Raw genomic sequence first — 21202 nt, forward strand, 5'->3', positions numbered from 1 at the left:
GCATTCTGTATCGAATCGTAGTTGGCCAAAATCAAAGTGGCACGCACGACGTCGAAAATAGCGTTCGGCCAACGCTCTGAGGTAGACGAACGTGTTGTCCACTCTCTAGACTTCATTGAGGTTAGGCCGTTATACCTAAGGCAGATTTGCACTCGATGACACCTCGACAACAGCCGGTCCTCACATTTACGTCTTGCTCTCCTTACGTCAGTATACGAGTCTGTGACGCTGGCTTTGCAACATCTTGCGTGCCTTTAGGCTCGCCGCGACCAACACTTACCACGCTCTGACCACAAAACATGGAGGCGCCGGGGCTTGAACCCGGGACCTTTCACATGCAAAGCGAACGCTCTACCAACTGAGCTACGCCCCCAAGCACAAGCAAGCTGCGCTGATCTCCGTTCTTTGCTACTCTTATGTGCACGGACGCGATGGTTGGTTGGTTTGCAGGGGTGAAGGGACCAGAGTACAAAGGCGCGGACACGTTCACATACGCAAGAGTTCCAAGTAGTTTCGATGCTCTGGTATTACGACTGCAAATTCCGTCCGTTTTTAACGTCTTAAATTGAAGGGACAGTCACAAGTTGCTCCGTTTTCACTCCATGTCGACAATCACACAGCACCTGAGGTAACAAGCACATCTGAAGACCCATTGTGCACTCGACTGTTCATGGCAACTCACTGCTTCGCACTTTACTACTGTGTACCACTCTTGTCGTCCAACTGCAAAAGACTGGGCCACAACAACTTTCCGCGTCTCCATTGCACTGCGCAAACTACGAAACGCTCCCCAAACATGGCACTCACCCACGCAGACGACTTTTCCGACTTTACACGACGCTCACGCAACGCTCACGCTAGTGACAGCCTTATTTAGAGCTTGACGTCGCACACAAGCGAATGAGCACATTTCGCCTACGACTTAGGCCGCCCTCCTACTGTGGCTGTTCGGTGTCTGCAGGCAGCGAGGGGCTGCAAGCTTCCTGTGTTCGCGCCTATGTCACCTCTGCTTGCTTGTCAGAGACAGAGTATCGCAAAACATACAACTCACTCCATGAATTGATTGCTACGGCATCTGTCATCAGCAGTCACAACTAGCAACACCAGTAGCAGCCGACTGCACGTCAAGAATTGGAATGTGCAGTGGGATTTTTGTGAATTCGGCGCAAGGCTGATCTTTGCGACATAGGTTTGAGAATCTTATGGGAACACTTGTACTGTTTCTAAATTAAGTGTAGTGGTGGGAGGAGGGTGCTTCGTGCGCATTACAGCACGCTTGCCAATTGTGGCTGCTAATCGTTGGCTCGTATCTGCCTTGACACATTTTCTGGCTGTGTATTATTCCACTTGCATGGCAGTGTGCGCATGTTGGTGTGTTAAAAATTCTGGAGGCGCTGGGTATCGATCCCAGTACCTCTCGCATGCTAAGCGAGCGCTCTACCATCTGAGCTACGCCCCCTGCTGACGAACTGCGCTACATACAGCCATATCAATGACACAGACCCTTGCACTCCCATTATTCCGCTGACAAACACTACTCTCAATGTGTCCGTGAGGGTGTCTTTCAGGTTTCCTGCATTCTGTATCGAATCGTAGTTGGCCAAAATCAAAGTGGCACGCACGACGTCGAAAATAGCGTTCGGCCAACGCTCTGAGGTAGACGAACGTGTTGTCCACTCTCTAGACTTCATTGAGGTTAGGCCGTTATACCTAAGGCAGATTTGCACTCGATGACACCTCGACAACAGCCGGTCCTCACATTTACGTCTTGCTCTCCTTACGTCAGTATACGAGTCTGTGACGCTGGCTTTGCAACATCTTGCGTGCCTTTAGGCTCGCCGCGACCAACACTTACCACAAAACATGGAGGCGCCGGGGCTTGAACCCGGGACCTTTCACATGCAAAGCGAACGCTCTACCAACTGAGCTACGCCCCCAAGCACAACCAAGCTGCGCTGTTCTCCGTTCTTTGCTACTCTTATGTGCACGGACACGATGGTTGGTTGGTTTGCAGGGGTGAAGGGACCAGAGTACAAAGGCGCGGACACGTTCACATACGCAAGAGTTCCAAGTAGTTTCGATGCTCTGGTATTACGACTGCAAATTCCGTCCGTTTTTAACGTCTTAAATTGAAGGGACAGTCACAAGTTGCTCCGTTTTCACTCCATGTCGACAATCACACAGCACCTGAGGTAACAAGCACATCTGAAGACCCATTGTGCACTCGACTGTTCATGCCAACTCACTGCCTCGCACTTTACTACTGTGTACCACTCTTGTCGTCCAACTGCAAAAGACTGGGCCACAACAACTTTCCGCGTCTCCATTGCACTGCGCAAACTACGAAACGCTCCCCAAACATGGCACTCACCCACGCAGACGACTTTTCCGACTTTACACGACGCTCACGCAACGCTCACGCTAGTGACAGCCTTATTTAGAGCTTGACGTCGCACACAAGCGAATGAGCACATTTCGCCTACGACTTAGGCCGCCCTCCTACTGTGGCTGTTCGGTGTCTGCAGGCAGCGAGGGGCTGCAAGCTTCCTGTGTTCGCGCCTATGTCACCTCTGCTTGCTTGTCAGAGACAGAGTATCGCAAAACATACAACTCACTCCATGAATTGATTGCTACGGCATCTGTCATCAGCAGTCACAACTAGCAACACCAGTAGCAGCCGACTGCACGTCAAGAATTGGAATGTGCAGTGGGATTTTTGTGAATTCGGCGCAAGGCTGATCTTTGCGACATAGGTTTGAGAATCTTATGGGAACACTTGTACTGTTTCTAAATTAAGTGTAGTGGTGGGAGGAGGGTGCTTCGTGCGCATTACAGCACGCTTGCCAATTGTGGCTGCTAATCGTTGGCTCGTATCTGCCTTGACACATTTTCTGGCTGTGTATTATTCCACTTGCATGGCAGTGTGCGCATGTTGGTGTGTTAAAAATTCTGGAGGCGCTGGGTATCGATCCCAGTACCTCTCGCATGCTAAGCGAGCGCTCTACCATCTGAGCTACGCCCCCTGCTGACGAACTGCGCTACATACAGCCATATCAATGACACAGACCCTTGCACTCCCATTATTCCGCTGACAAACACTACTCTCAATGTGTCCGTGAGGGTGTCTTTCAGGTTTCCTGCATTCTGTATCGAATCGTAGTTGGCCAAAATCAAAGTGGCACGCACGACGTCGAAAATAGCGTTCGGCCAACGCTCTGAGGTAGACGAACGTGTTGTCCACTCTCTAGACTTCATTGAGGTTAGGCCGTTATACCTAAGGCAGATTTGCACTCGATGACACCTCGACAACAGCCGGTCCTCACATTTACGTCTTGCTCTCCTTACGTCAGTATACGAGTCTGTGACGCTGGCTTTGCAACATCTTGCGTGCCTTTAGGCTCGCCGCGACCAACACTTACCACAAAACATGGAGGCGCCGGGGCTTGAACCCGGGACCTTTCACATGCAAAGCGAACGCTCTACCAACTGAGCTACGCCCCCAAGCACAACCAAGCTGCGCTGTTCTCCGTTCTTTGCTACTCTTATGTGCACGGACACGATGGTTGGTTGGTTTGCAGGGGTGAAGGGACCAGAGTACAAAGGCGCGGACACGTTCACATACGCAAGAGTTCCAAGTAGTTTCGATGCTCTGGTATTACGACTGCAAATTCCGTCCGTTTTTAACGTCTTAAATTGAAGGGACAGTCACAAGTTGCTCCGTTTTCACTCCATGTCGACAATCACACAGCACCTGAGGTAACAAGCACATCTGAAGACCCATTGTGCACTCGACTGTTCATGCCAACTCACTGCCTCGCACTTTACTACTGTGTACCACTCTTGTCGTCCAACTGCAAAAGACTGGGCCACAACAACTTTCCGCGTCTCCATTGCACTGCGCAAACTACGAAACGCTCCCCAAACATGGCACTCACCCACGCAGACGACTTTTCCGACTTTACACGACGCTCACGCAACGCTCACGCTAGTGACAGCCTTATTTAGAGCTTGACGTCGCACACAAGCGAATGAGCACATTTCGCCTACGACTTAGGCCGCCCTCCTACTGTGGCTGTTCGGTGTCTGCAGGCAGCGAGGGGCTGCAAGCTTCCTGTGTTCGCGCCTATGTCACCTCTGCTTGCTTGTCAGAGACAGAGTATCGCAAAACATACAACTCACTCCATGAATTGATTGCTACGGCATCTGTCATCAGCAGTCACAACTAGCAACACCAGTAGCAGCCGACTGCACGTCAAGAATTGGAATGTGCAGTGGGATTTTTGTGAATTCGGCGCAAGGCTGATCTTTGCGACATAGGTTTGAGAATCTTATGGGAACACTTGTACTGTTTCTAAATTAAGTGTAGTGGTGGGAGGAGGGTGCTTCGTGCGCATTACAGCACGCTTGCCAATTGTGGCTGCTAATCGTTGGCTCGTATCTGCCTTGACACATTTTCTGGCTGTGTATTATTCCACTTGCATGGCAGTGTGCGCATGTTGGTGTGTTAAAAATTCTGGAGGCGCTGGGTATCGATCCCAGTACCTCTCGCATGCTAAGCGAGCGCTCTACCATCTGAGCTACGCCCCCTGCTGACGAACTGCGCTACATACAGCCATATCAATGACACAGACCCTTGCACTCCCATTATTCCGCTGACAAACACTACTCTCAATGTGTCCGTGAGGGTGTCTTTCAGGTTTCCTGCATTCTGTATCGAATCGTAGTTGGCCAAAATCAAAGTGGCACGCACGACGTCGAAAATAGCGTTCGGCCAACGCTCTGAGGTAGACGAACGTGTTGTCCACTCTCTAGACTTCATTGAGGTTAGGCCGTTATACCTAAGGCAGATTTGCACTCGATGACACCTCGACAACAGCCGGTCCTCACATTTACGTCTTGCTCTCCTTACGTCAGTATACGAGTCTGTGACGCTGGCTTTGCAACATCTTGCGTGCCTTTAGGCTCGCCGCGACCAACACTTACCACAAAACATGGAGGCGCCGGGGCTTGAACCCGGGACCTTTCACATGCAAAGCGAACGCTCTACCAACTGAGCTACGCCCCCAAGCACAACCAAGCTGCGCTGTTCTCCGTTCTTTGCTACTCTTATGTGCACGGACACGATGGTTGGTTGGTTTGCAGGGGTGAAGGGACCAGAGTACAAAGGCGCGGACACGTTCACATACGCAAGAGTTCCAAGTAGTTTCGATGCTCTGGTATTACGACTGCAAATTCCGTCCGTTTTTAACGTCTTAAATTGAAGGGACAGTCACAAGTTGCTCCGTTTTCACTCCATGTCGACAATCACACAGCACCTGAGGTAACAAGCACATCTGAAGACCCATTGTGCACTCGACTGTTCATGCCAACTCACTGCTTCGCACTTTACTACTGTGTACCACTCTTGTCGTCCAACTGCAAAAGACTGGGCCACAACAACTTTCCGCGTCTCCATTGCACTGCGCAAACTACGAAACGCTCCCCAAACATGGCACTCACCCACGCAGACGACTTTTCCGACTTTACACGACGCTCACGCAACGCTCACGCTAGTGACAGCCTTATTTAGAGCTTGACGTCGCACACAAGCGAATGAGCACATTTCGCCTACGACTTAGGCCGCCCTCCTACTGTGGCTGTTCGGTGTCTGCAGGCAGCGAGGGGCTGCAAGCTTCCTGTGTTCGCGCCTATGTCACCTCTGCTTGCTTGTCAGAGACAGAGTATCGCAAAACATACAACTCACTCCATGAATTGATTGCTACGGCATCTGTCATCAGCAGTCACAACTAGCAACACCAGTAGCAGCCGACTGCACGTCAAGAATTGGAATGTGCAGTGGGATTTTTGTGAATTCGGCGCAAGGCTGATCTTTGCGACATAGGTTTGAGAATCTTATGGGAACACTTGTACTGTTTCTAAATTAAGTGTAGTGGTGGGAGGAGGGTGCTTCGTGCGCATTACAGCACGCTTGCCAATTGTGGCTGCTAATCGTTGGCTCGTATCTGCCTTGACACATTTTCTGGCTGTGTATTATTCCACTTGCATGGCAGTGTGCGCATGTTGGTGTGTTAAAAATTCTGGAGGCGCTGGGTATCGATCCCAGTACCTCTCGCATGCTAAGCGAGCGCTCTACCATCTGAGCTACGCCCCCTGCTGACGAACTGCGCTACATACAGCCATATCAATGACACAGACCCTTGCACTCCCATTATTCCGCTGACAAACACTACTCTCAATGTGTCCGTGAGGGTGTCTTTCAGGTTTCCTGCATTCTGTATCGAATCGTAGTTGGCCAAAATCAAAGTGGCACGCACGACGTCGAAAATAGCGTTCGGCCAACGCTCTGAGGTAGACGAACGTGTTGTCCACTCTCTAGACTTCATTGAGGTTAGGCCGTTATACCTAAGGCAGATTTGCACTCGATGACACCTCGACAACAGCCGGTCCTCACATTTACGTCTTGCTCTCCTTACGTCAGTATACGAGTCTGTGACGCTGGCTTTGCAACATCTTGCGTGCCTTTAGGCTCGCCGCGACCAACACTTACCACGCACTGACCACAAAACATGGAGGCGCCGGGGCTTGAACCCGGGACCTTTCACATGCAAAGCGAACGCTCTACCAACTGAGCTACGCCCCCAAGCACAAGCAAGCTGCGCTGATCTCCGTTCTTTGCTACTCTTATGTGCACGGACGCGATGGTTGGTTGGTTTGCAGGGGTGAAGGGACCAGAGTACAAAGGCGCGGACACGTTCACATACGCAAGAGTTCCAAGTAGTTTCGATGCTCTGGTATTACGACTGCAAATTCCGTCCGTTTTTAACGTCTTAAATTGAAGGGACAGTCACAAGTTGCTCCGTTTTCACTCCATGTCGACAATCACACAGCACCTGAGGTAACAAGCACATCTGAAGACCCATTGTGCACTCGACTGTTCATGCCAACTCACTGCCTCGCACTTTACTACTGTGTACCACTCTTGTCGTCCAACTGCAAAAGACTGGGCCACAACAACTTTCCGCGTCTCCATTGCACTGCGCAAACTACGAAACGCTCCCCAAACATGGCACTCACCCACGCAGACGACTTTTCCGACTTTACACGACGCTCACGCAACGCTCACGCTAGTGACAGCCTTATTTAGAGCTTGACGTCGCACACAAGCGAATGAGCACATTTCGCCTACGACTTAGGCCGCCCTCCTACTGTGGCTGTTCGGTGTCTGCAGGCAGCGAGGGGCTGCAAGCTTCCTGTGTTCGCGCCTATGTCACCTCTGCTTGCTTGTCAGAGACAGAGTATCGCAAAACATACAACTCACTCCATGAATTGATTGCTACGGCATCTGTCATCAGCAGTCACAACTAGCAACACCAGTAGCAGCCGACTGCACGTCAAGAATTGGAATGTGCAGTGGGATTTTTGTGAATTCGGCGCAAGGCTGATCTTTGCGACATAGGTTTGAGAATCTTATGGGAACACTTGTACTGTTTCTAAATTAAGTGTAGTGGTGGGAGGAGGGTGCTTCGTGCGCATTACAGCACGCTTGCCAATTGTGGCTGCTAATCGTTGGCTCGTATCTGCCTTGACACATTTTCTGGCTGTGTATTATTCCACTTGCATGGCAGTGTGCGCATGTTGGTGTGTTAAAAATTCTGGAGGCGCTGGGTATCGATCCCAGTACCTCTCGCATGCTAAGCGAGCGCTCTACCATCTGAGCTACGCCCCCTGCTGACGAACTGCGCTACATACAGCCATATCAATGACACAGACCCTTGCACTCCCATTATTCCGCTGACAAACACTACTCTCAATGTGTCCGTGAGGGTGTCTTTCAGGTTTCCTGCATTCTGTATCGAATCGTAGTTGGCCAAAATCAAAGTGGCACGCACGACGTCGAAAATAGCGTTCGGCCAACGCTCTGAGGTAGACGAACGTGTTGTCCACTCTCTAGACTTCATTGAGGTTAGGCCGTTATACCTAAGGCAGATTTGCACTCGATGACACCTCGACAACAGCCGGTCCTCACATTTACGTCTTGCTCTCCTTACGTCAGTATACGAGTCTGTGACGCTGGCTTTGCAACATCTTGCGTGCCTTTAGGCTCGCCGCGACCAACACTTACCACAAAACATGGAGGCGCCGGGGCTTGAACCCGGGACCTTTCACATGCAAAGCGAACGCTCTACCAACTGAGCTACGCCCCCAAGCACAACCAAGCTGCGCTGTTCTCCGTTCTTTGCTACTCTTATGTGCACGGACACGATGGTTGGTTGGTTTGCAGGGGTGAAGGGACCAGAGTACAAAGGCGCGGACACGTTCACATACGCAAGAGTTCCAAGTAGTTTCGATGCTCTGGTATTACGACTGCAAATTCCGTCCGTTTTTAACGTCTTAAATTGAAGGGACAGTCACAAGTTGCTCCGTTTTCACTCCATGTCGACAATCACACAGCACCTGAGGTAACAAGCACATCTGAAGACCCATTGTGCACTCGACTGTTCATGCCAACTCACTGCTTCGCACTTTACTACTGTGTACCACTCTTGTCGTCCAACTGCAAAAGACTGGGCCACAACAACTTTCCGCGTCTCCATTGCACTGCGCAAACTACGAAACGCTCCCCAAACATGGCACTCACCCACGCAGACGACTTTTCCGACTTTACACGACGCTCACGCAACGCTCACGCTAGTGACAGCCTTATTTAGAGCTTGACGTCGCACACAAGCGAATGAGCACATTTCGCCTACGACTTAGGCCGCCCTCCTACTGTGGCTGTTCGGTGTCTGCAGGCAGCGAGGGGCTGCAAGCTTCCTGTGTTCGCGCCTATGTCACCTCTGCTTGCTTGTCAGAGACAGAGTATCGCAAAACATACAACTCACTCCATGAATTGATTGCTACGGCATCTGTCATCAGCAGTCACAACTAGCAACACCAGTAGCAGCCGACTGCACGTCAAGAATTGGAATGTGCAGTGGGATTTTTGTGAATTCGGCGCAAGGCTGATCTTTGCGACATAGGTTTGAGAATCTTATGGGAACACTTGTACTGTTTCTAAATTAAGTGTAGTGGTGGGAGGAGGGTGCTTCGTGCGCATTACAGCACGCTTGCCAATTGTGGCTGCTAATCGTTGGCTCGTATCTGCCTTGACACATTTTCTGGCTGTGTATTATTCCACTTGCATGGCAGTGTGCGCATGTTGGTGTGTTAAAAATTCTGGAGGCGCTGGGTATCGATCCCAGTACCTCTCGCATGCTAAGCGAGCGCTCTACCATCTGAGCTACGCCCCCTGCTGACGAACTGCGCTACATACAGCCATATCAATGACACAGACCCTTGCACTCCCATTATTCCGCTGACAAACACTACTCTCAATGTGTCCGTGAGGGTGTCTTTCAGGTTTCCTGCATTCTGTATCGAATCGTAGTTGGCCAAAATCAAAGTGGCACGCACGACGTCGAAAATAGCGTTCGGCCAACGCTCTGAGGTAGACGAACGTGTTGTCCACTCTCTAGACTTCATTGAGGTTAGGCCGTTATACCTAAGGCAGATTTGCACTCGATGACACCTCGACAACAGCCGGTCCTCACATTTACGTCTTGCTCTCCTTACGTCAGTATACGAGTCTGTGACGCTGGCTTTGCAACATCTTGCGTGCCTTTAGGCTCGCCGCGACCAACACTTACCACAAAACATGGAGGCGCCGGGGCTTGAACCCGGGACCTTTCACATGCAAAGCGAACGCTCTACCAACTGAGCTACGCCCCCAAGCACAACCAAGCTGCGCTGTTCTCCGTTCTTTGCTACTCTTATGTGCACGGACACGATGGTTGGTTGGTTTGCAGGGGTGAAGGGACCAGAGTACAAAGGCGCGGACACGTTCACATACGCAAGAGTTCCAAGTAGTTTCGATGCTCTGGTATTACGACTGCAAATTCCGTCCGTTTTTAACGTCTTAAATTGAAGGGACAGTCACAAGTTGCTCCGTTTTCACTCCATGTCGACAATCACACAGCACCTGAGGTAACAAGCACATCTGAAGACCCATTGTGCACTCGACTGTTCATGCCAACTCACTGCCTCGCACTTTACTACTGTGTACCACTCTTGTCGTCCAACTGCAAAAGACTGGGCCACAACAACTTTCCGCGTCTCCATTGCACTGCGCAAACTACGAAACGCTCCCCAAACATGGCACTCACCCACGCAGACGACTTTTCCGACTTTACACGACGCTCACGCTAGTGACAGCCTTATTTAGAGCTTGACGTCGCACACAAGCGAATGAGCACATTTCGCCTACGACTTAGGCCGCCCTCCTACTGTGGCTGTTCGGTGTCTGCAGGCAGCGAGGGGCTGCAAGCTTCCTGTGTTCGCGCCTATGTCACCTCTGCTTGCTTGTCAGAGACAGAGTATCGCAAAACATACAACTCACTCCATGAATTGATTGCTACGGCATCTGTCATCAGCAGTCACAACTAGCAACACCAGTAGCAGCCGACTGCACGTCAAGAATTGGAATGTGCAGTGGGATTTTTGTGAATTCGGCGCAAGGCTGATCTTTGCGACATAGGTTTGAGAATCTTATGGGAACACTTGTACTGTTTCTAAATTAAGTGTAGTGGTGGGAGGAGGGTGCTTCGTGCGCATTACAGCACGCTTGCCAATTGTGGCTGCTAATCGTTGGCTCGTATCTGCCTTGACACATTTTCTGGCTGTGTATTATTCCACTTGCATGGCAGTGTGCGCATGTTGGTGTGTTAAAAATTCTGGAGGCGCTGGGTATCGATCCCAGTACCTCTCGCATGCTAAGCGAGCGCTCTACCATCTGAGCTACGCCCCCTGCTGACGAACTGCGCTACATACAGCCATATCAATGACACAGACCCTTGCACTCCCATTATTCCGCTGACAAACACTACTCTCAATGTGTCCGTGAGGGTGTCTTTCAGGTTTCCTGCATTCTGTATCGAATCGTAGTTGGCCAAAATCAAAGTGGCACGCACGACGTCGAAAATAGCGTTCGGCCAACGCTCTGAGGTAGACGAACGTGTTGTCCACTCTCTAGACTTCATTGAGGTTAGGCCGTTATACCTAAGGCAGATTTGCACTCGATGACACCTCGACAACAGCCGGTCCTCACATTTACGTCTTGCTCTCCTTACGTCAGTATACGAGTCTGTGACGCTGGCTTTGCAACATCTTGCGTGCCTTTAGGCTCGCCGCGACCAACACTTACCACAAAACATGGAGGCGCCGGGGCTTGAACCCGGGACCTTTCACATGCAAAGCGAACGCTCTACCAACTGAGCTACGCCCCCAAGCACAACCAAGCTGCGCTGTTCTCCGTTCTTTGCTACTCTTATGTGCACGGACACGATGGTTGGTTGGTTTGCAGGGGTGAAGGGACCAGAGTACAAAGGCGCGGACACGTTCACATACGCAAGAGTTCCAAGTAGTTTCGATGCTCTGGTATTACGACTGCAAATTCCGTCCGTTTTTAACGTCTTAAATTGAAGGGACAGTCACAAGTTGCTCCGTTTTCACTCCATGTCGACAATCACACAGCACCTGAGGTAACAAGCACATCTGAAGACCCATTGTGCACTCGACTGTTCATGCCAACTCACTGCCTCGCACTTTACTACTGTGTACCACTCTTGTCGTCCAACTGCAAAAGACTGGGCCACAACAACTTTCCGCGTCTCCATTGCACTGCGCAAACTACGAAACGCTCCCCAAACATGGCACTCACCCACGCAGACGACTTTTCCGACTTTACACGACGCTCACGCAACGCTCACGCTAGTGACAGCCTTATTTAGAGCTTGACGTCGCACACAAGCGAATGAGCACATTTCGCCTACGACTTAGGCCGCCCTCCTACTGTGGCTGTTCGGTGTCTGCAGGCAGCGAGGGGCTGCAAGCTTCCTGTGTTCGCGCCTATGTCACCTCTGCTTGCTTGTCAGAGACAGAGTATCGCAAAACATACAACTCACTCCATGAATTGATTGCTACGGCATCTGTCATCAGCAGTCACAACTAGCAACACCAGTAGCAGCCGACTGCACGTCAAGAATTGGAATGTGCAGTGGGATTTTTGTGAATTCGGCGCAAGGCTGATCTTTGCGACATAGGTTTGAGAATCTTATGGGAACACTTGTACTGTTTCTAAATTAAGTGTAGTGGTGGGAGGAGGGTGCTTCGTGCGCATTACAGCACGCTTGCCAATTGTGGCTGCTAATCGTTGGCTCGTATCTGCCTTGACACATTTTCTGGCTGTGTATTATTCCACTTGCATGGCAGTGTGCGCATGTTGGTGTGTTAAAAATTCTGGAGGTGCTGGGTATCGATCCCAGTACCTCTCGCATGCTAAGCGAGCGCTCTACCATCTGAGCTACGCCCCCTGCTGACGAACTGCGCTACATACAGCCATATCAATGACACAGACCCTTGCACTCCCATTATTCCGCTGACAAACACTACTCTCAATGTGTCCGTGAGGGTGTCTTTCAGGTTTCCTGCATTCTGTATCGAATCGTAGTTGGCCAAAATCAAAGTGGCACGCACGACGTCGAAAATAGCGTTCGGCCAACGCTCTGAGGTAGACGAACGTGTTGTCCACTCTCTAGACTTCATTGAGGTTAGGCCGTTATACCTAAGGCAGATTTGCACTCGATGACACCTCGACAACAGCCGGTCCTCACATTTACGTCTTGCTCTCCTTACGTCAGTATACGAGTCTGTGACGCTGGCTTTGCAACATCTTGCGTGCCTTTAGGCTCGCCGCGACCAACACTTACCACAAAACATGGAGGCGCCGGGGCTTGAACCCGGGACCTTTCACATGCAAAGCGAACGCTCTACCAACTGAGCTACGCCCCCAAGCACAACCAAGCTGCGCTGTTCTCCGTTCTTTGCTACTCTTATGTGCACGGACACGATGGTTGGTTGGTTTGCAGGGGTGAAGGGACCAGAGTACAAAGGCGCGGACACGTTCACATACGCAAGAGTTCCAAGTAGTTTCGATGCTCTGGTATTACGACTGCAAATTCCGTCCGTTTTTAACGTCTTAAATTGAAGGGACAGTCACAAGTTGCTCCGTTTTCACTCCATGTCGACAATCACACAGCACCTGAGGTAACAAGCACATCTGAAGACCCATTGTGCACTCGACTGTTCATGCCAACTCACTGCTTCGCACTTTACTACTGTGTACCACTCTTGTCGTCCAACTGCAAAAGACTGGGCCACAACAACTTTCCGCGTCTCCATTGCACTGCGCAAACTACGAAACGCTCCCCAAACATGGCACTCACCCACGCAGACGACTTTTCCGACTTTACACGACGCTCACGCAACGCTCACGCTAGTGACAGCCTTATTTAGAGCTTGACGTCGCACACAAGCGAATGAGCACATTTCGCCTACGACTTAGGCCGCCCTCCTACTGTGGCTGTTCGGTGTCTGCAGGCAGCGAGGGGCTGCAAGCTTCCTGTGTTCGCGCCTATGTCACCTCTGCTTGCTTGTCAGAGACAGAGTATCGCAAAACATACAACTCACTCCATGAATTGATTGCTACGGCATCTGTCATCAGCAGTCACAACTAGCAACACCAGTAGCAGCCGACTGCACGTCAAGAATTGGAATGTGCAGTGGGATTTTTGTGAATTCGGCGCAAGGCTGATCTTTGCGACATAGGTTTGAGAATCTTATGGGAACACTTGTACTGTTTCTAAATTAAGTGTAGTGGTGGGAGGAGGGTGCTTCGTGCGCATTACAGCACGCTTGCCAATTGTGGCTGCTAATCGTTGGCTCGTATCTGCCTTGACACATTTTCTGGCTGTGTATTATTCCACTTGCATGGCAGTGTGCGCATGTTGGTGTGTTAAAAATTCTGGAGGCGCTGGGTATCGATCCCAGTACCTCTCGCATGCTAAGCGAGCGCTCTACCATCTGAGCTACGCCCCCTGCTGACGAACTGCGCTACATACAGCCATATCAATGACACAGACCCTTGCACTCCCATTATTCCGCTGACAAACACTACTCTCAATGTGTCCGTGAGGGTGTCTTTCAGGTTTCCTGCATTCTGTATCGAATCGTAGTTGGCCAAAATCAAAGTGGCACGCACGACGTCGAAAATAGCGTTCGGCCAACGCTCTGAGGTAGACGAACGTGTTGTCCACTCTCTAGACTTCATTGAGGTTAGGCCGTTATACCTAAGGCAGATTTGCACTCGATGACACCTCGACAACAGCCGGTCCTCACATTTACGTCTTGCTCTCCTTACGTCAGTATACGAGTCTGTGACGCTGGCTTTGCAACATCTTGCGTGCCTTTAGGCTCGCCGCGACCAACACTTACCACGCACTGACCACAAAACATGGAGGCGCCGGGGCTTGAACCCGGGACCTTTCACATGCAAAGCGAACGCTCTACCAACTGAGCTACGCCCCCAAGCACAAGCAAGCTGCGCTGATCTCCGTTCTTTGCTACTCTTATGTGCACGGACGCGATGGTTGGTTGGTTTGCAGGGGTGAAGGGACCAGAGTACAAAGGCGCGGACACGTTCACATACGCAAGAGTTCCAAGTAGTTTCGATGCTCTGGTATTACGACTGCAAATTCCGTCCGTTTTTAACGTCTTAAATTGAAGGGACAGTCACAAGTTGCTCCGTTTTCACTCCATGTCGACAATCACACAGCACCTGAGGTAACAAGCACATCTGAAGACCCATTGTGCACTCGACTGTTCATGCCAACTCACTGCTTCGCACTTTACTACTGTGTACCACTCTTGTCGTCCAACTGCAAAAGACTGGGCCACAACAACTTTCCGCGTCTCCATTGCACTGCGCAAACTACGAAACGCTCCCCAAACATGGCACTCACCCACGCAGACGACTTTTCGACTTTACACGACGCTCACGCAACGCTCACGCTAGTGACAGCCTTATTTAGAGCTTGACGTCGCACACAAGCGAATGAGCACATTTTGCCTACGACTTAGGCCGCCCTCCTACTGTGGCTGTTCGGTGTCTGCAGGCAGCGAGGGGCTGCAAGCTTCCTGTGTTCGCGCCTATGTCACCTCTGCTTGCTTGTCAGAGACAGAGTATCGCAAAACATACAACTCACTCCATGAATTGATTGCTACGGCATCTGTCATCAGCAGTCACAACTAGCAACACCAGTAGCAGCCGACTGCACGTCAAGAATTGGAATGTGCAGTGGGATTTTTGTGAATTCGGCGCAAGGCTGATCTTTGCGACATAGGTTTGAGAATCTTATGGGAACACTTGTACTGTTTCTAAATTAAGTGTAGTGGTGGGAGGAGGGTGCTTCGTGCGCATTACAGCACGCTTGCCAATTGTGGCTGCTAATCGTTGGCTCGTATCTGCCTTGACACATTTTCTGGCTGTGTATTATTCCACTTGCATGGCAGTGTGCGCATGTTGGTGTGTTAAAAATTCTGGAGGCGCTGGGTATCGATCCCAGTACCTCTCGCATGCTAAGCGAGCGCTCTACCATCTGAGCTACGCCCCCTGCTGACGAACTGCGCTACATACAGCCATATCAATGACACAGACCCTTGCACTCCCATTATTCCGCTGACAAACACTACTCTCAATGTGTCCGTGAGGGTGTCTTTCAGGTTTCCTGCATTCTGTATCGAATCGTAGTTGGCCAAAATCAAAGTGGCACGCACGACGTCGAAAATAGCGTTCGGCCAACGCTCTGAGGTAGACGAACGTGTTGTCCACTCTCTAGACTTCATTGAGGTTAGGCCGTTATACCTAAGGCAGATTTGCACTCGATGACACCTCGACAACAGCCGGTCCTCACATTTACGTCTTGCTCTCCTTACGTCAGTATACGAGTCTGTGACGCTGGCTTTGCAACATCTTGCGTGCCTTTAGGCTCGCCGCGACCAACACTTACCACAAAACATGGAGGCGCCGGGGCTTGAACCCGGGACCTTTCACATGCAAAGCGAACGCTCTACCAACTGAGCTACGCCCCCAAGCACAACCAAGCTGCGCTGTTCTCCGTTCTTTGCTACTCTTATGTGCACGGACACGATGGTTGGTTGGTTTGCAGGGGTGAAGGGACCAGAGTACAAAGGCGCGGACACGTTCACATACGCAAGAGTTCCAAGTAGTTTCGATGCTCTGGTATTACGACTGCAAATTCCGTCCGTTTTTAACGTCTTAAATTGAAGGGACAGTCACAAGTTGCTCCGTTTTCACTCCATGTCGACAATCACACAGCACCTGAGGTAACAAGCACATCTGAAGACCCATTGTGCACTCGACTGTTCATGCCAACTCACTGCCTCGCACTTTACTACTGTGTACCACTCTTGTCGTCCAACTGCAAAAGACTGGGCCACAACAACTTTCCGCGTCTCCATTGCACTGCGCAAACTACGAAACGCTCCCCAAACATGGCACTCACCCACGCAGACGACTTTTCCGACTTTACACGACGCTCACGCAACGCTCACGCTAGTGACAGCCTTATTTAGAGCTTGACGTCGCACACAAGCGAATGAGCACATTTCGCCTACGACTTAGGCCGCCCTCCTACTGTGGCTGTTCGGTGTCTGCAGGCAGCGAGGGGCTGCAAGCTTCCTGTGTTCGCGCCTATGTCACCTCTGCTTGCTTGTCAGAGACAGAGTATCGCAAAACATACAACTCACTCCATGAATTGATTGCTACGGCATCTGTCATCAGCAGTCACAACTAGCAACACCAGTAGCAGCCGACTGCACGTCAAGAATTGGAATGTGCAGTGGGATTTTTGTGAATTCGGCGCAAGGCTGATCTTTGCGACATAGGTTTGAGAATCTTATGGGAACACTTGTACTGTTTCTAAATTAAGTGTAGTGGTGGGAGGAGGGTGCTTCGTGCGCATTACAGCACGCTTGCCAATTGTGGCTGCTAATCGTTGGCTCGTATCTGCCTTGACACATTTTCTGGCTGTGTATTATTCCACTTGCATGGCAGTGTGCGCATGTTGGTGTGTTAAAAATTCTGGAGGCGCTGGGTATCGATCCCAGTACCTCTCGCATGCTAAGCGAGCGCTCTACCATCTGAGCTACGCCCCCTGCTGACGAACTGCGCTACATACAGCCATATCAATGACACAGACCCTTGCACTCCCATTATTCCGCTGACAAACACTACTCTCAATGTGTCCGTGAGGGTGTCTTTCAGGTTTCCTGCATTCTGTATCGAATCGTAGTTGGCCAAAATCAAAGTGGCACGCACGACGTCGAAAATAGCGTTCGGCCAACGCTCTGAGGTAGACGAACGTGTTGTCCACTCTCTAGACTTCATTGAGGTTAGGCCGTTATACCTAAGGCAGATTTGCACTCGATGACACCTCGACAACAGCCGGTCCTCACATTTACGTCTTGCTCTCCTTACGTCAGTATACGAGTCTGTGACGCTGGCTTTGCAACATCTTGCGTGCCTTTAGGCTCGCCGCGACCAACACTTACCACAAAACATGGAGGCGCCGGGGCTTGAACCCGGGACCTTTCACATGCAAAGCGAACGCTCTACCAACTGAGCTACGCCCCCAAGCACAACCAAGCTGCGCTGTTCTCCGTTCTTTGCTACTCTTATGTGCACGGACACGATGGTTGGTTGGTTTGCAGGGGTGAAGGGACCAGAGTACAAAGGCGCGGACACGTTCACATACGCAAGAGTTCCAAGTAGTTTCGATGCTCTGGTATTACGACTGCAAATTCCGTCCGTTTTTAACGTCTTAAATTGAAGGGACAGTCACAAGTTGCTCCGTTTTCACTCCATGTCGACAATCACACAGCACCTGAGGTAACAAGCACATCTGAAGACCCATTGTGCACTCGACTGTTCATGCCAACTCACTGCTTCGCACTTTACTACTGTGTACCACTCTTGTCGTCCAACTGCAAAAGACTGGGCCACAACAACTTTCCGCGTCTCCATTGCACTGCGCAAACTACGAAACGCTCCCCAAACATGGCACTCACCCACGCAGACGACTTTTCCGACTTTACACGACGCTCACGCAACGCTCACGCTAGTGACAGCCTTATTTAGAGCTTGACGTCGCACACAAGCGAATGAGCACATTTCGCCTACGACTTAGGCCGCCCTCCTACTGTGGCTGTTCGGTGTCTGCAGGCAGCGAGGGGCTGCAAGCTTCCTGTGTTCGCGCCTATGTCACCTCTGCTTGCTTGTCAGAGACAGAGTATCGCAAAACATACAACTCACTCCATGAATTGATTGCTACGGCATCTGTCATCAGCAGTCACAACTAGCAACACCAGTAGCAGCCGACTGCACGTCAAGAATTGGAATGTGCAGTGGGATTTTTGTGAATTCGGCGCAAGGCTGATCTTTGCGACATAGGTTTGAGAATCTTATGGGAACACTTGTACTGTTTCTAAATTAAGTGTAGTGGTGGGAGGAGGGTGCTTCGTGCGCATTACAGCACGCTTGCCAATTGTGGCTGCTAATCGTTGGCTCGTATCTGCCTTGACACATTTTCTGGCTGTGTATTATTCCACTTGCATGGCAGTGTGCGCATGTTGGTGTGTTAAAAATTCTGGAGGCGCTGGGTATCGATCCCAGTACCTCTCGCATGCTAAGCGAGCGCTCTACCATCTGAGCTACGCCCCCTGCTGACGAACTGCGCTACATACAGCCATATCAATGACACAGACCCTTGCACTCCCATTATTCCGCTGACAAACACTACTCTCAATGTGTCCGTGAGGGTGTCTTTCAGGTTTCCTGCATTCTGTATCGAATCGTAGTTGGCCAAAATCAAAGTGGCACGCACGACGTCGAAAATAGCGTTCGGCCAACGCTCTGAGGTAGACGAACGTGTTGTCCACTCTCTAGACTTCATTGAGGTTAGGCCGTTATACCTAAGGCAGATTTGCACTCGATGACACCTCGACAACAGCCGGTCCTCACATTTACGTCTTGCTCTCCTTACGTCAGTATACGAGTCTGTGACGCTGGCTTTGCAACATCTTGCGTGCCTTTAGGCTCGCCGCGACCAACACTTACCACAAAACATGGAGGCGCCGGGGCTTGAACCCGGGACCTTTCACATGCAAAGCGAACGCTCTACCAACTGAGCTACGCCCCCAAGCACAACCAAGCTGCGCTGTTCTCCGTTCTTTGCTACTCTTATGTGCACGGACACGATGGTTGGTTGGTTTGCAGGGGTGAAGGGACCAGAGTACAAAGGCGCGGACACGTTCACATACGCAAGAGTTCCAAGTAGTTTCGATGCTCTGGTATTACGACTGCAAATTCCGTCCGTTTTTAACGTCTTAAATTGAAGGGACAGTCACAAGTTGCTCCGTTTTCACTCCATGTCGACAATCACACAGCACCTGAGGTAACAAGCACATCTGAAGACCCATTGTGCACTCGACTGTTCATGCCAACTCACTGCTTCGCACTTTACTACTGTGTACCACTCTTGTCGTCCAACTGCAAAAGACTGGGCCACAACAACTTTCCGCGTCTCCATTGCACTGCGCAAACTACGAAACGCTCCCCAAACATACCACTCACCCACGCAGACGACTTTTCCGACTTTACACGACGCTCACGCAACGCTCACGCTAGTGACAGCCTTATTTAGAGCTTGACGTCGCACACAAGCGAATGAGCACATTTCGCCTACGACTTAGGCCGCCCTCCTACTGTGGCTGTTCGGTGTCTGCAGGCAGCGAGGGGCTGCAAGCTTCCTGTGTTCGCGCCTATGTCACCTCTGCTTGCTTGTCAGAGACAGAGTATCGCAAAACATACAACTCACTCCATGAATTGATTGCTACGGCATCTGTCATCAGCAGTCACAACTAGCAACACCAGTAGCAGCCGACTGCACGTCAAGAATTGGAATGTGCAGTGGGATTTTTGTGAATTCGGCGCAAGGCTGATCTTTGCGACATAGGTTTGAGAATCTTATGGGAACACTTGTACTGTTTCTAAATTAAGTGTAGTGGTGGGAGGAGGGTGCTTCGTGCGCATTACAGCACGCTTGCCAATTGTGGCTGCTAATCGTTGGCTCGTATCTGCCTTGACACATTTTCTGGCTGTGTATTATTCCACTTGCATGGCAGTGTGCGCATGTTGGTGTGTTAAAAATTCTGGAGGCGCTGGGTATCGATCCCAGTACCTCTCGCATGCTAAGCGAGCGCTCTACCATCTGAGCTACGCCCCCTGCTGACGAACTGCGCTACATACAGCCATATCAATGACACAGACCCTTGCACTCCCATTATTCCGCTGACAAACACTACTCTCAATGTGTCCGTGAGGGTGTCTTTCAGGTTTCCTGCATTCTGTATCGAATCGTAGTTGGCCAAAATCAAAGTGGCACGCACGACGTCGAAAATAGCGTTCGGCCAACGCTCTGAGGTAGACGAACGTGTTGTCCACTCTCTAGACTTCATTGAGGTTAGGCCGTTATACCTAAGGCAGATTTGCACTCGATGACACCTCGACAACAGCCGGTCCTCACATTTACGTCTTGCTCTCCTTACGTCAGTATACGAGTCTGTGACGCTGGCTTTGCAACATCTTGCGTGCCTTTAGGCTCGCCGCGACCAACACTTACCACAAAACATGGAGGCGCCGGGGCTTGAACCCGGGACCTTTCACATGCAAAGCGAACGCTCTACCAACTGAGCTACGCCCCCAAGCACAACCAAGCTGCGCTGTTCTCCGTTCTTTGCTACTCTTATGTGCACGGACACGATGGTTGGTTGGTTTGCAGGGGTGAAGGGACCAGAGTACAAAGGCGCGGACACGTTCACATACGCAAGAGTTCCAAGTAGTTTCGATGCTCTGGTATTACGACTGCAAATTCCGTCCGTTTTTAACGTCTTAAATTGAAGGGACAGTCACAAGTTGCTCCGTTTTCACTCCATGTCGACAATCACACAGCACCTGAGGTAACAAGCACATCTGAAGACCCATTGTGCACTCGACTGTTCATGCCAACTCACTGCTTCGCACTTTACTACTGTGTACCACTCTTGTCGTCCAACTGCAAAAGACTGGGCCACAACAACTTTCCGCGTCTCCATTGCACTGCGCAAACTACGAAACGCTCCCCAAACATGGCACTCACCCACGCAGACGACTTTTCCGACTTTACACGACGCTCACGCAACGCTCACGCTA

General features: G+C 50.8%; 27 non-coding genes across 27 annotated transcripts; all 27 read right to left on the minus strand.

The window, feature by feature from the left end:
- Positions 1–300: 300 nt before the first annotated feature.
- Trnaa-ugc lies at positions 301–373 on the minus strand. The gene has a single exon. It is a non-coding gene; the product is annotated as a tRNA-Ala (tRNA).
- Positions 374–1386: 1013 nt separating this feature from the next.
- Trnaa-agc lies at positions 1387–1459 on the minus strand. Its single transcript has one exon. It is a non-coding gene; the product is annotated as a tRNA-Ala (tRNA).
- A 405-nt stretch (positions 1460–1864) lies between these two features.
- Positions 1865–1937, minus strand: Trnaa-ugc. The gene has a single exon. It is a non-coding gene; the product is annotated as a tRNA-Ala (tRNA).
- Positions 1938–2950: 1013 nt separating this feature from the next.
- Trnaa-agc lies at positions 2951–3023 on the minus strand. Its single transcript has one exon. It is a non-coding gene; the product is annotated as a tRNA-Ala (tRNA).
- A 405-nt stretch (positions 3024–3428) lies between these two features.
- Positions 3429–3501, minus strand: Trnaa-ugc. The gene has a single exon. It is a non-coding gene; the product is annotated as a tRNA-Ala (tRNA).
- A 1013-nt stretch (positions 3502–4514) lies between these two features.
- On the minus strand, positions 4515–4587 carry Trnaa-agc. The gene has a single exon. It is a non-coding gene; the product is annotated as a tRNA-Ala (tRNA).
- Positions 4588–4992: 405 nt separating this feature from the next.
- Positions 4993–5065, minus strand: Trnaa-ugc. Its single transcript has one exon. It is a non-coding gene; the product is annotated as a tRNA-Ala (tRNA).
- A 1013-nt stretch (positions 5066–6078) lies between these two features.
- On the minus strand, positions 6079–6151 carry Trnaa-agc. The gene has a single exon. It is a non-coding gene; the product is annotated as a tRNA-Ala (tRNA).
- Positions 6152–6567: 416 nt separating this feature from the next.
- Positions 6568–6640, minus strand: Trnaa-ugc. The gene has a single exon. It is a non-coding gene; the product is annotated as a tRNA-Ala (tRNA).
- Positions 6641–7653: 1013 nt separating this feature from the next.
- Trnaa-agc lies at positions 7654–7726 on the minus strand. The gene has a single exon. It is a non-coding gene; the product is annotated as a tRNA-Ala (tRNA).
- A 405-nt stretch (positions 7727–8131) lies between these two features.
- Trnaa-ugc lies at positions 8132–8204 on the minus strand. The gene has a single exon. It is a non-coding gene; the product is annotated as a tRNA-Ala (tRNA).
- A 1013-nt stretch (positions 8205–9217) lies between these two features.
- Trnaa-agc lies at positions 9218–9290 on the minus strand. The gene has a single exon. It is a non-coding gene; the product is annotated as a tRNA-Ala (tRNA).
- Positions 9291–9695: 405 nt separating this feature from the next.
- Positions 9696–9768, minus strand: Trnaa-ugc. Its single transcript has one exon. It is a non-coding gene; the product is annotated as a tRNA-Ala (tRNA).
- A 1002-nt stretch (positions 9769–10770) lies between these two features.
- Positions 10771–10843, minus strand: Trnaa-agc. Its single transcript has one exon. It is a non-coding gene; the product is annotated as a tRNA-Ala (tRNA).
- A 405-nt stretch (positions 10844–11248) lies between these two features.
- Trnaa-ugc lies at positions 11249–11321 on the minus strand. Its single transcript has one exon. It is a non-coding gene; the product is annotated as a tRNA-Ala (tRNA).
- A 1013-nt stretch (positions 11322–12334) lies between these two features.
- On the minus strand, positions 12335–12407 carry Trnaa-agc. The gene has a single exon. It is a non-coding gene; the product is annotated as a tRNA-Ala (tRNA).
- Positions 12408–12812: 405 nt separating this feature from the next.
- Positions 12813–12885, minus strand: Trnaa-ugc. The gene has a single exon. It is a non-coding gene; the product is annotated as a tRNA-Ala (tRNA).
- Positions 12886–13898: 1013 nt separating this feature from the next.
- Trnaa-agc lies at positions 13899–13971 on the minus strand. Its single transcript has one exon. It is a non-coding gene; the product is annotated as a tRNA-Ala (tRNA).
- Positions 13972–14387: 416 nt separating this feature from the next.
- Trnaa-ugc lies at positions 14388–14460 on the minus strand. The gene has a single exon. It is a non-coding gene; the product is annotated as a tRNA-Ala (tRNA).
- A 1012-nt stretch (positions 14461–15472) lies between these two features.
- Positions 15473–15545, minus strand: Trnaa-agc. The gene has a single exon. It is a non-coding gene; the product is annotated as a tRNA-Ala (tRNA).
- A 405-nt stretch (positions 15546–15950) lies between these two features.
- Positions 15951–16023, minus strand: Trnaa-ugc. Its single transcript has one exon. It is a non-coding gene; the product is annotated as a tRNA-Ala (tRNA).
- Positions 16024–17036: 1013 nt separating this feature from the next.
- Positions 17037–17109, minus strand: Trnaa-agc. Its single transcript has one exon. It is a non-coding gene; the product is annotated as a tRNA-Ala (tRNA).
- Positions 17110–17514: 405 nt separating this feature from the next.
- Positions 17515–17587, minus strand: Trnaa-ugc. Its single transcript has one exon. It is a non-coding gene; the product is annotated as a tRNA-Ala (tRNA).
- Positions 17588–18600: 1013 nt separating this feature from the next.
- Trnaa-agc lies at positions 18601–18673 on the minus strand. Its single transcript has one exon. It is a non-coding gene; the product is annotated as a tRNA-Ala (tRNA).
- A 405-nt stretch (positions 18674–19078) lies between these two features.
- Positions 19079–19151, minus strand: Trnaa-ugc. Its single transcript has one exon. It is a non-coding gene; the product is annotated as a tRNA-Ala (tRNA).
- Positions 19152–20164: 1013 nt separating this feature from the next.
- Trnaa-agc lies at positions 20165–20237 on the minus strand. The gene has a single exon. It is a non-coding gene; the product is annotated as a tRNA-Ala (tRNA).
- Positions 20238–20642: 405 nt separating this feature from the next.
- Positions 20643–20715, minus strand: Trnaa-ugc. The gene has a single exon. It is a non-coding gene; the product is annotated as a tRNA-Ala (tRNA).
- Between the last annotated feature and the right edge of the window lie 487 nt (positions 20716–21202).

Source organism: Schistocerca americana, unplaced genomic scaffold (assembly GCF_021461395.2).
Source record: "Schistocerca americana isolate TAMUIC-IGC-003095 unplaced genomic scaffold, iqSchAmer2.1 HiC_scaffold_689, whole genome shotgun sequence".
In the NCBI taxonomy this organism is placed as follows: Eukaryota; Metazoa; Arthropoda; class Insecta; order Orthoptera; family Acrididae; genus Schistocerca; species Schistocerca americana.